Below are 9,521 nucleotides of genomic sequence, written 5' to 3' on the forward strand. Positions count from 1 at the left end.
TCTTCAAAAATCTTAAATTTGATCTGTTCATTCATAAAGTAAAAAAATAAAATAAAAATATTGTAAAAATACATAAAAAAAGAAGAGAAGAACTTTTGAAAGGTTTCCATTCTTAATTTTCATTGTCATTGATGAATATTTTTTGACATCGTGGTAGTCGTTATGTTACAATACCGACGAGGCTAAGTAAAAGAATACGATAATGGGTTTTTGTTGCTGTGGGTTTAGAGATTCGAGCATATGTACTATTATTGGACAAAAAGAAAACACTGTATTGAGCACTAAGAAAAAGCTCAAGATGTTAAAAAAGAATTTTTTTTCTCTCAACTATATTTTGATTTTGACGGTGAGAAGATAGATAAAAAGATAGTTTGAGACAGGAGTGTAAGCGGGTACAGGTAATCCGATTATCCGATTAAATCTAACCTAACTCGATTATATTGGGTATTATACTCGACAGATAATCGGGTCTAATCGAAAAAGTTCGATTATACTTGACCTTAATTAGTTCGGGTATCAGATTTGGGGTTGTAGAACCCGAACCGAACTGATTATTCAGTTATCTAATATATTATATTAAAAAGATAAAAAAATATAGTATTTATATAACTTTTACTAACCCTAACTTCACCTTAGTCACTACTTTCCATTTCCCTCTTTAACATTTTTTTTTCAATTTTACGTAAATTTTTTCCCATTTTTTTCTCTTTTTTTTTTAACTTTTTCACAAATTTAATTTTAATTGGTTACTTGATTATCCAAACCAAACCAATCCAATTCGAATTTAATTAGTTCATGTTCAATCACAAAGACACAAACTAATTCGATCCAACTTTAACCAATTAAATTTAATTGGTTCAGTTATTAAATTCACCAGAACCTAATTCAACCCAATCCAATTACACTCCTAGTTTGAGAATAGTTGATAAATGATAAGGTTTTATTTAGAGAAAAGAAATTTGTTAGTGTTAATGGTTATTAGTGATTTTTTAGTCTGGAAATGGTGTTAAGGAAAATGAAGAGGCAAAGGTTAAAGATGATGAAAGAAGGATATTTTGGAAATTCAATGTTAAATTTTAACAAAGTCAACAAAAATTTAACATTAGTAATTCTTGTCAATTCAAAACTCATCTTTCATAGATACAATTTAATTTTATTTTTTTGTGAGTAATTTTGTCAACATTTTGAATATTTGTGAGTATTGAGTAGAAATGGTAGTCTACTCTATATTAGAGCCAAAACTTTATATTACAATTCAATTAGTGTTTGTTATATTGTATTCATCCATTATATTAACAAAGTCATAATTCGACTTTATTTGTCTTAATATTATCATTCATTTTAAGCTTGTAACTGATAATTGTAATTACACTTATCAATCTAATATTTATATAGAGCACTTTCTACCTCTTTCAAAAAATGGAGAATTCTATTAAATTATAACATTGTTGTGGAGATGCTAATATAAATTCTTTGCAAGATTAACTCCTGCAAATAAGAGAAATAGGCTTTTAGTCGAAAATGATTCAATGAAATAGTGGTGGAGGTACATGTAAATGACTCTAACAATCAAGTAAAGGTCTAAAAGGTGAGTATTAGCATTAGATTGCATACCTAGGACAAATTGTAAAAAGTGAGTGATGAGCCAAAAACTTGATATGGCTGAATATTTGCAAGTGTATCAAATTGTTCTAAGTAATACTACGGTGAGTGGATATCGTTCCCACGAGAATTTAAGGACTGAGTAAGCAATTTTAATTAAATTTTTTAATTAGATCAACCGAGCATTTACAAAAGAAAGAATGTGAATTTTGAAATAATAAAGAACAGTGAAGAAGAGTGTTTGATGTGAATGAATACTTATGAAGTTAAAGAAAGAAATAGTAAATAAGAATGTTAAAGGCTTTACAGATGTTTAATTTTTAGAAAAAAAATCCTCATGTTTATTTACTTTGATTCATGCAAGATACTTTCACGACAAATCATATAAAATCAAATTTTAATTTCTTGGTAATTCAATTTATTTAATCACCAATTCCTTAGTCAATTAACTAAGAAAAAGAGATTAAGCACATTTCCAATTTAACGTCGCACAACTTTCAAAATATTATTCCTAGTCAAGTTGAAAAATTATGAGAAAGAGTTTCAAGCTAATTCCGATATTAAATTTCCCAAAGTAATAATAGAATCCAAGACAGAATTAGAAATTTTTATCAATACTTCTAACCATTATAAATGAAGAACGAGACTTAATCTTGGAAAATGTATCAATACATAACTCAAAATAAAAGAAACAATCACATTACCAGTCCATGAAAAATCAAACAGAGCTCCTAACCCTTAATAAATGAGGTTTAGTTACTCATGATAAAGAAGAAAACTAAACTAATGAATGAGATCCTGGATGAATGATTATCTAGTGATGCGATATATTCTATAAACCATCGTTCACTTATTTATATCTTAAATCCTATCCTAAAATTCAAATTTAAAAACTAAATCTAATCTTATCTTTTGGAAGGATAAGATAACTAAAACAATAATTCAAATATAACTTAAAGCCAAATCTTAACTTTCTAGAAGAAGTTAATCAACAATTAATCATTCAAATCTTGAATTTTCGGGCTGAATTAGAGCTTCCTTGGGGAGGATCATGGGCTTGGCGCTGGGCTTGAGTCATTGGCGCTAAACTTCACTGTGTTTTTGGATCCCTGGGAGTGAAAATTTATTTGAAGTTAGGCGCCGATTTCGGGCGCTGGGCGCCCATGTTGTGGTCTTCACTGAGAGCTGGGGTGCCAGCCCTTGTAGCTTTGTCGAAGGCGTTGGGTGCCCAAATGGGAACTAGGTGATGGAGGATTTTCGTCGGTAAAGAATTTCTTAATGAAATCTCGTTGCACGTATAGTTCTAAACCAACAAACAATCCTCAATCAGAATTTAATTTATTTGTCACAAGAACAAACCCCAATAAAATAACCGAGAGTATTAATCCCGGGTCGTTCTCCCTAGGAATTACAATGAAGTGCTTTATTATTGGCTATGAATGAATGTTTTGGGATTTTTGTAATAAGGAACAAGAAATGTAAATAGCAAAAGAAATAAACTAACAACTAAGAAAGCTCTTGGTAAGGGATGAGAACTAGAAGTCCTATCCTCATTATCATCATCATTTGTGACAAGAATTGTCCATTGCTCCCACTTAGTTAACCTATAACTATGAAGGAAAGTCAAGTGGATGGAATTGGCTCTTGTCCACAAGTCCTAGTCAAATCCTAAGGAAAGACTAGCTTTAGTGGCATTCAAGTCAATTAGCAACTTCCAATTATCAATCAACAAGAGACTTTGACAATTCAAGAGTCTCCAATTGCTCAACTCAAGCCAAGAGAAAAAAAAACCTAACCTAACTCATAACTAAAAGAAACATTTCATCAAACACATAGAGGGCAATAAAAGTAAACATCATTAATTGCAAGAATTAAAGGAAGTTATAACTAATCAAAGAAATCAACAACGGAAATCAAGGCAAATATAAAGAGACATGAAAATCATAAATTGCATTAAAAATAAATGGAAATCAACGAAAGAGTTCATAAACTAAAATTGACAACATAAAGGAATTAACAAAATAAGTAAAATGCTAGAACAAGTAAAAGTAAAAGGAAAATTGAAGCAAGGGAGGAATGAGATCTATATCTAAAGAAAGAAAACCAAGAACCCTAAATCTAGAGAGAGGAGAGAGCCTCTCTCTCTAAAATTCTACATCTCTCTAAAACTAAAGTGTATGAATGTATGAATCCATCCCCCCATCCTCCTTCACTCCCAGCCTATTATCGTCGAACTGGGCTTGAAACTGGGCCAAAAACCAGCTCAGAAATCGCCCCCAGCGATTTGTCTTTAATGAGGCACGTGCCGCTCGTCACGCGTACGAGTCATGTCACGCGTACGCATCGCTCGGAGTATGGCGCGATCACGCGCACGCGTCGTCCATGCGTGCGCATCAGCATCAGCATCTTAAATCTTCATTTCTTGTGTTCCTTCCACTTTTGCATGCTTCCTTTCTATCCTCTAAGCCATTCCTGCCTTATAATATTTGAAATCACTTAACAAACACATCACGGCATCGAATGGTAATAAGCGAGGATTAAAAATTAGTGATTTTAAGGCATTGGAAGCATGTTTTCATTCATAGCACAAAATTAGGATGGAATCTTAAAACCATGAAAATTGTATGAATAAGTGAGGAATAAGTTGACAAAATTCATTAAATTTAGCACAAGATAAACCACAAAATTGGAGTTTATCACTAGACTTCCCCCTAGGGAGCTAGACTTGACTCCCCTTGGGTGCTGGGCTCGAATGCTAGGCTGGACTTTAGATCCTTGAAGTCAGGCATTAACTTATTTTTCTTCTCTTGGGAGTTCATTTTGTATTTCTTTGTTTGCTTTTCTTTTTTTTTTTTTTGAGTACTTTCAAAATTAATCCTAAAAACACAATAATTATAAAATAACTCCAACTATATGATTAGTTAAAAATAACTTCATTAAAAACATAAAAATTTTAATTAGCTAGAAAACTACTAAAAAAGATATATAAAAATTATTAAAGATGCCTAGGCATCATAACACCAAACTTAAATTTTACTTATTCTCAAGCAAAAAAAAGAGGTAAACAGAATTTTATCTTAGTGATAACAATTGAAGAGTTTGTGAATTTAAATCCAAGTTAAAGTAAAAAGTAGGATTTTATGATAGTCCTGTAATTACATGTGGACTTTCTTATCTTGATGAATCTTTCAACTTAAGATTAAGAATATTTAAAAATTCTAATACATATTATATTATGAGAATCTTTTTATAATTTATGACCTTGGAAGCAGTTTACTTTTTAAAGAGACTTAACAATTTCTCTTATACGTGGAGAATATTGAAATTTTCACTCTTAGTATTTTGTCTAAGGAAACTTTTTAATATAGATTTTTGATCAATAATCCCGAGCCAGTTGGCTCAAGTTAACGGATGATAAAACACCCTCGAATCTAATTACACAAGCCTCTCCTTAAGACAATCACATCACAAGCATATATTAGGAAATCTTTTCATTCATCCAGACATAGGTGTCCGGAGTCTCTTGGACTCTAAATGCTTTGTCTCAAGACAATCTTAATATAGGTTTTCAATCAATAATCCCAAGCAGTTGGCTCAAGTTTTCGGGTGATGAGTATGCCTCGGATTTACTTGCCAAGTCTTTCCTTGACACAAAGAGCACAACAGGCACATAACTGGGTTCTATTTATTGGTGCTTAGAGCCTTATTGTCTTTCATATTTTTGATCTTCCTTTTTATTTTTTTTTATTAAGTAACCACTGCTTCAACGGTTGGACGTTGGATTCTCATAATATTTCTCTAGAATTTTTTTTTGGAGATTCTCTCTCCTTCTCTTGCAAGATTTCATATACTTGGGTCTTTAATGTAATCCATACTTCTACGAATCACTCACTTTATTTTAATTTCTTTTTACTTTTTTAATTCTTCTCATTCAAGTACTCCCTTTTACATAAGCAGTTTACTGGGAGAAAGCAACAAAGTTTTAGGCAACTAAATAACTAAAGAAACAGAAAACACAATGCAAAGAAAAAAAAAGAAAAAGAAAAAGAAGAAAAAAGAAAAAATAAACTAACCACCCAGAAAAACAAAATTTACCATATTTCACCTTATCATCAATCCTTGGTTTCTCACTCGACTTTCACCTCTGGCTTTGGGGATCCACTTCTTTGTCTTTCTCATGCTTGCTGCATTGCCTCTAAGCTTCCTCCTCCTTCCTATTGTATTCCCAGATTTTATCCATTTGTTCGAATGGTGGAACTTGTAGTAGGTGTGTCCGGTGGGCAGAAACATAGAAATATTTCATTTCTTTTAGTCATGTCCAACTGAAATATTGAAAATTCTCGATAAAATTGTTGCACCATCATTTCTTGACGATGACTAGTTCCCGCTTGAAGCTCAAGTGTGGAAAGGTGGAGGAGGCTGCTATTGTGGCTCATCTTCTTGGACTTCTCTATGGTACCTTCTTGCTGATTTTCTATTACTGCTACAAATATTGGCCTTGCAAGTTTAATAAGGGTTTCTTGCTCATGGACACTCCAGCAACTTGACAAAGACGGTAGATGATACCTCAGAAATTTGAAGTTTCGCTCTTTGATATGCACTTTGAGCCATGGCTCAAATGTGTGTAGGGATGAGATTTTTCACCTCTAATTCTCCCCAGTTTGATAGAGTAGTTGAGGATGGCTCTGTCTACTATCACTTTAGAATAATTGGAGGTATGGACAACTTGAGTGTTAGATAAAATTCAACCATCCCTTTAGTGACAGGGAATGAGGTTCGTTCCTCTTAATTGATTTGGTTCCTCCTTAGCATTAACTTCCATTGTGCCCCCTTTCGACATAATATCACGGAGCCATCTGATACTCCCCTTTGTCATTCATCATCCTAACTCATAATCATATAATCAGAATTGTAGGAGAGGTAGAAGAGGAAGATAGAGAACCCTTCAGATGTTCCGAGGTCCAAAGTCAATAGGTTGACCTCGGACATAGCTCATGAAAGTGGACTCATGCGGATTTTTGGGTTTCCTCTTCAGGGGTCATCCAAGCATTGGCATTAAAATTTTTGAATCAATGTGAGCCCCATCCTTCCTCGGTGGATTGGCCAAGATGCTCATCACTTTCTTCAGGATAATTGGCTTGAATATCCGAATATTCATCTAGTTTCATTCGACTCACATGAGAATGACTAATTTTTCTACCATCCACATGCTATATTTGGTCTTCATGTAGCTTGGAACGGAACCATTTGTGTCACATTGACGGACCGGTGGGCATTTATTCTTTCTGTCATGTCATATTGTAACAAATCCCCCTATTTGATTTTGTTTGAAAAGGAAAAAAAATAACATAGGATTAATAGTAAAAATAATTACAAAACAATAAATGGGTTGAGTCTGTGGGGACTATCAATTGTGAGGAGAATACGTGTGAAACAAAAGCTAAATACCAATATTAAAAACCTTGGAAGTTGAAAAACTGATGCATAGAGGTAACATGTGATTGCATGCTTGCATGCATGTGAATTATGACAAAGGCAAATTGGGAAGAATAATGTGCATGCATGCTTGGTGTTTGCAAGAAGTGATGTATCGTGCATATATGATGATGAACCTTGGAAAGACAAATAATTCATGCTGGTAGTTGTAAAATAAAAAACAAAAAGTAAATTTGCATGTAAAAGTCTTTGAAAAACTTATTAAAGTTAAAAATCAATAACAAAAACAAAAATTAAAAGTAACTAGAGGAGATGCATCACCATAAGCAAGGGGAGTCATCCAAGGCTTGCTTGGCGCTAGGCCCCAACTCTGGAGTCGAGTGCCACCCTTTAAAATTCTATCAAAAGCTCCGAGCTGAAGTCCAGGGCACTAGGCTTGAGTGTAAAACCCGCAAAATTGATAAATAATTAGCCAATAAATTAATAATCAATTAGAGAAGTTAGAAATATAAATTTTATAGTTTAAAGAGATAGAGCTTATTAAAAAAAAATTTGACACTAATTTTTAAATAATTTAGCCCAAGATTGGGACAAACGGGCCGAACCGGACAAATTAGACCCATATTGGGCCTAAGGCCCATCCCAATCCATAAAACAAAATGAGATTCAGCTCATTCTCTTCCCCTTCATTCACAAACACGTTCCAAAAACACAAGGGGGAAAGGGGAGGAGCACTGAACCCTTGTTCCAATTCAAGTTGCCATAAATTTTGATCCGGAGCTCCGATCACCGCATTGTTTGCGGTCACGCGTTCACCGTGTCAAACTCTACAAAGCCCATTACTAAATTGGTAAGTAAGTCACATCTTTAGTTTCGATTTTCTCCTCCCCAATTTCGAAAATTCAATATTGTGAGGTGTTGAGATTTTGATTCTTTGATGTTTTAGGATCCAATTAGCCTGAGAAATTAGTGAGTTTTTGTTAACTTGAGGCATGGATAAGGTAAGAACCCTCAAACCCTAGTGAATCCGTTGATTATATGTGTTTGGATATTGAAATTTGGTATATAAATGTGATAATGTATATTAGGTAGTGAATATGTGATTGTGAAACGTAATTGAGGTGATTGAAAGCTTGGATTGAGCCTTGGTTGCTGAATTAAATGTTTGAATGATTGAATTAAATGTTTGAATGGTTGGAATGTACAAGTATACTAGTGTTTTGTTTTGATGGAATTATGGAGTTTGTTATAGAAATGTGTTGAATAATGATTGTATTTTGGGTTGAAAATTGTTGAGTGAATTGATGAGATTTTATGTATTGAGAATGAGTTGAGAATGATAATTTTGTTGGTTATTGATGTTGATGTAATGTGAGGATAATGTTTTATGATGAAGTTGTGTGGTATGATCTTGAGTGTTTAGAGTGGAAGTCAATATAAGTGAGTTATTGGGTTGTATGGAAGTAATGGAAATGACATAGAATAGTTTTAAGCATGTTTGGTGTTGTTTTAAGATATGAAATCATTGGTTTTGAAAAAGAAGTTTGGAAAATAGAGGTTTTAAACTTTTGGGTAAAAATAGATTTTTAACAAACTTCGGTGATCTATACTTGAGACTCAGAATTTGGATTTGAATGAAATCTATTTCAAATTAAAGATCGTTTCAAGAGCTTTAAAACGGTATAAAGTTTGTGAAAATTGAAATTTTTGTAGAAGAAGTTATGGACGTCGAAAATTTTGTACAGAAAGCTGATTTTTCCAAGTTACAGCAAAACCAGAATTTCTTGTTTGTGTGCACATGCACACTGTTGTACGCATGCTCCGAGCAGGGGCCATGTTTTCACTTGTGTGTACGCACACTAGTGTGCGAACGCACACAGGGATATGCCTACTGCTGAGAGCGTTCGCACACTCTGTGGCGTACGCACACCCTATGTGTTTTGGTAGACTTACATACGCACACCAGGGTGGCGCACGTACATGTATAGACATGCTTGCTGTTGGGCGCGTCCGCACCTCCTGGTGCGTCCGCACCTCTATAAACAATTGCACAAGTGTGCGCATGTACACATGTGTGGATACGCACACACTCTATTTCTCAGCAACATTTATTTTGTGATTTGAACATGGTTTTGAACTTCTAAACCTCTACTTTTACTCTTTTAACCCCTAAATCTTAGTGGTATACCTAGTAATGAGATGAAGCTAGGAAGGAAAGGTGGCTTGGAGGTGAAATAAGCTTGGAAAATGACAAATTATGTATGAAACGTGCAAAGATATGATGTATATGTGATGCCATGACCATAATGAATGATTATTCGATGATTATGAATGAATTTAAAGGAGTAATGATGATTAATTTGAGAATGAATAGACATGATGATGGTATGGATGTGTTGGATGCAGGGAAGGCAGTAGGACGCTAATCCCTCGATTCTTTCCCCCGCATTCATTGTGATTGTGTTTTGTGGGATGTGAGGAGG

The sequence above is a fragment of the Arachis hypogaea genome, chromosome 20 (assembly GCF_003086295.3).
Source record: "Arachis hypogaea cultivar Tifrunner chromosome 20, arahy.Tifrunner.gnm2.J5K5, whole genome shotgun sequence".
Classification (NCBI taxonomy): Eukaryota; Viridiplantae; Streptophyta; class Magnoliopsida; order Fabales; family Fabaceae; genus Arachis; species Arachis hypogaea.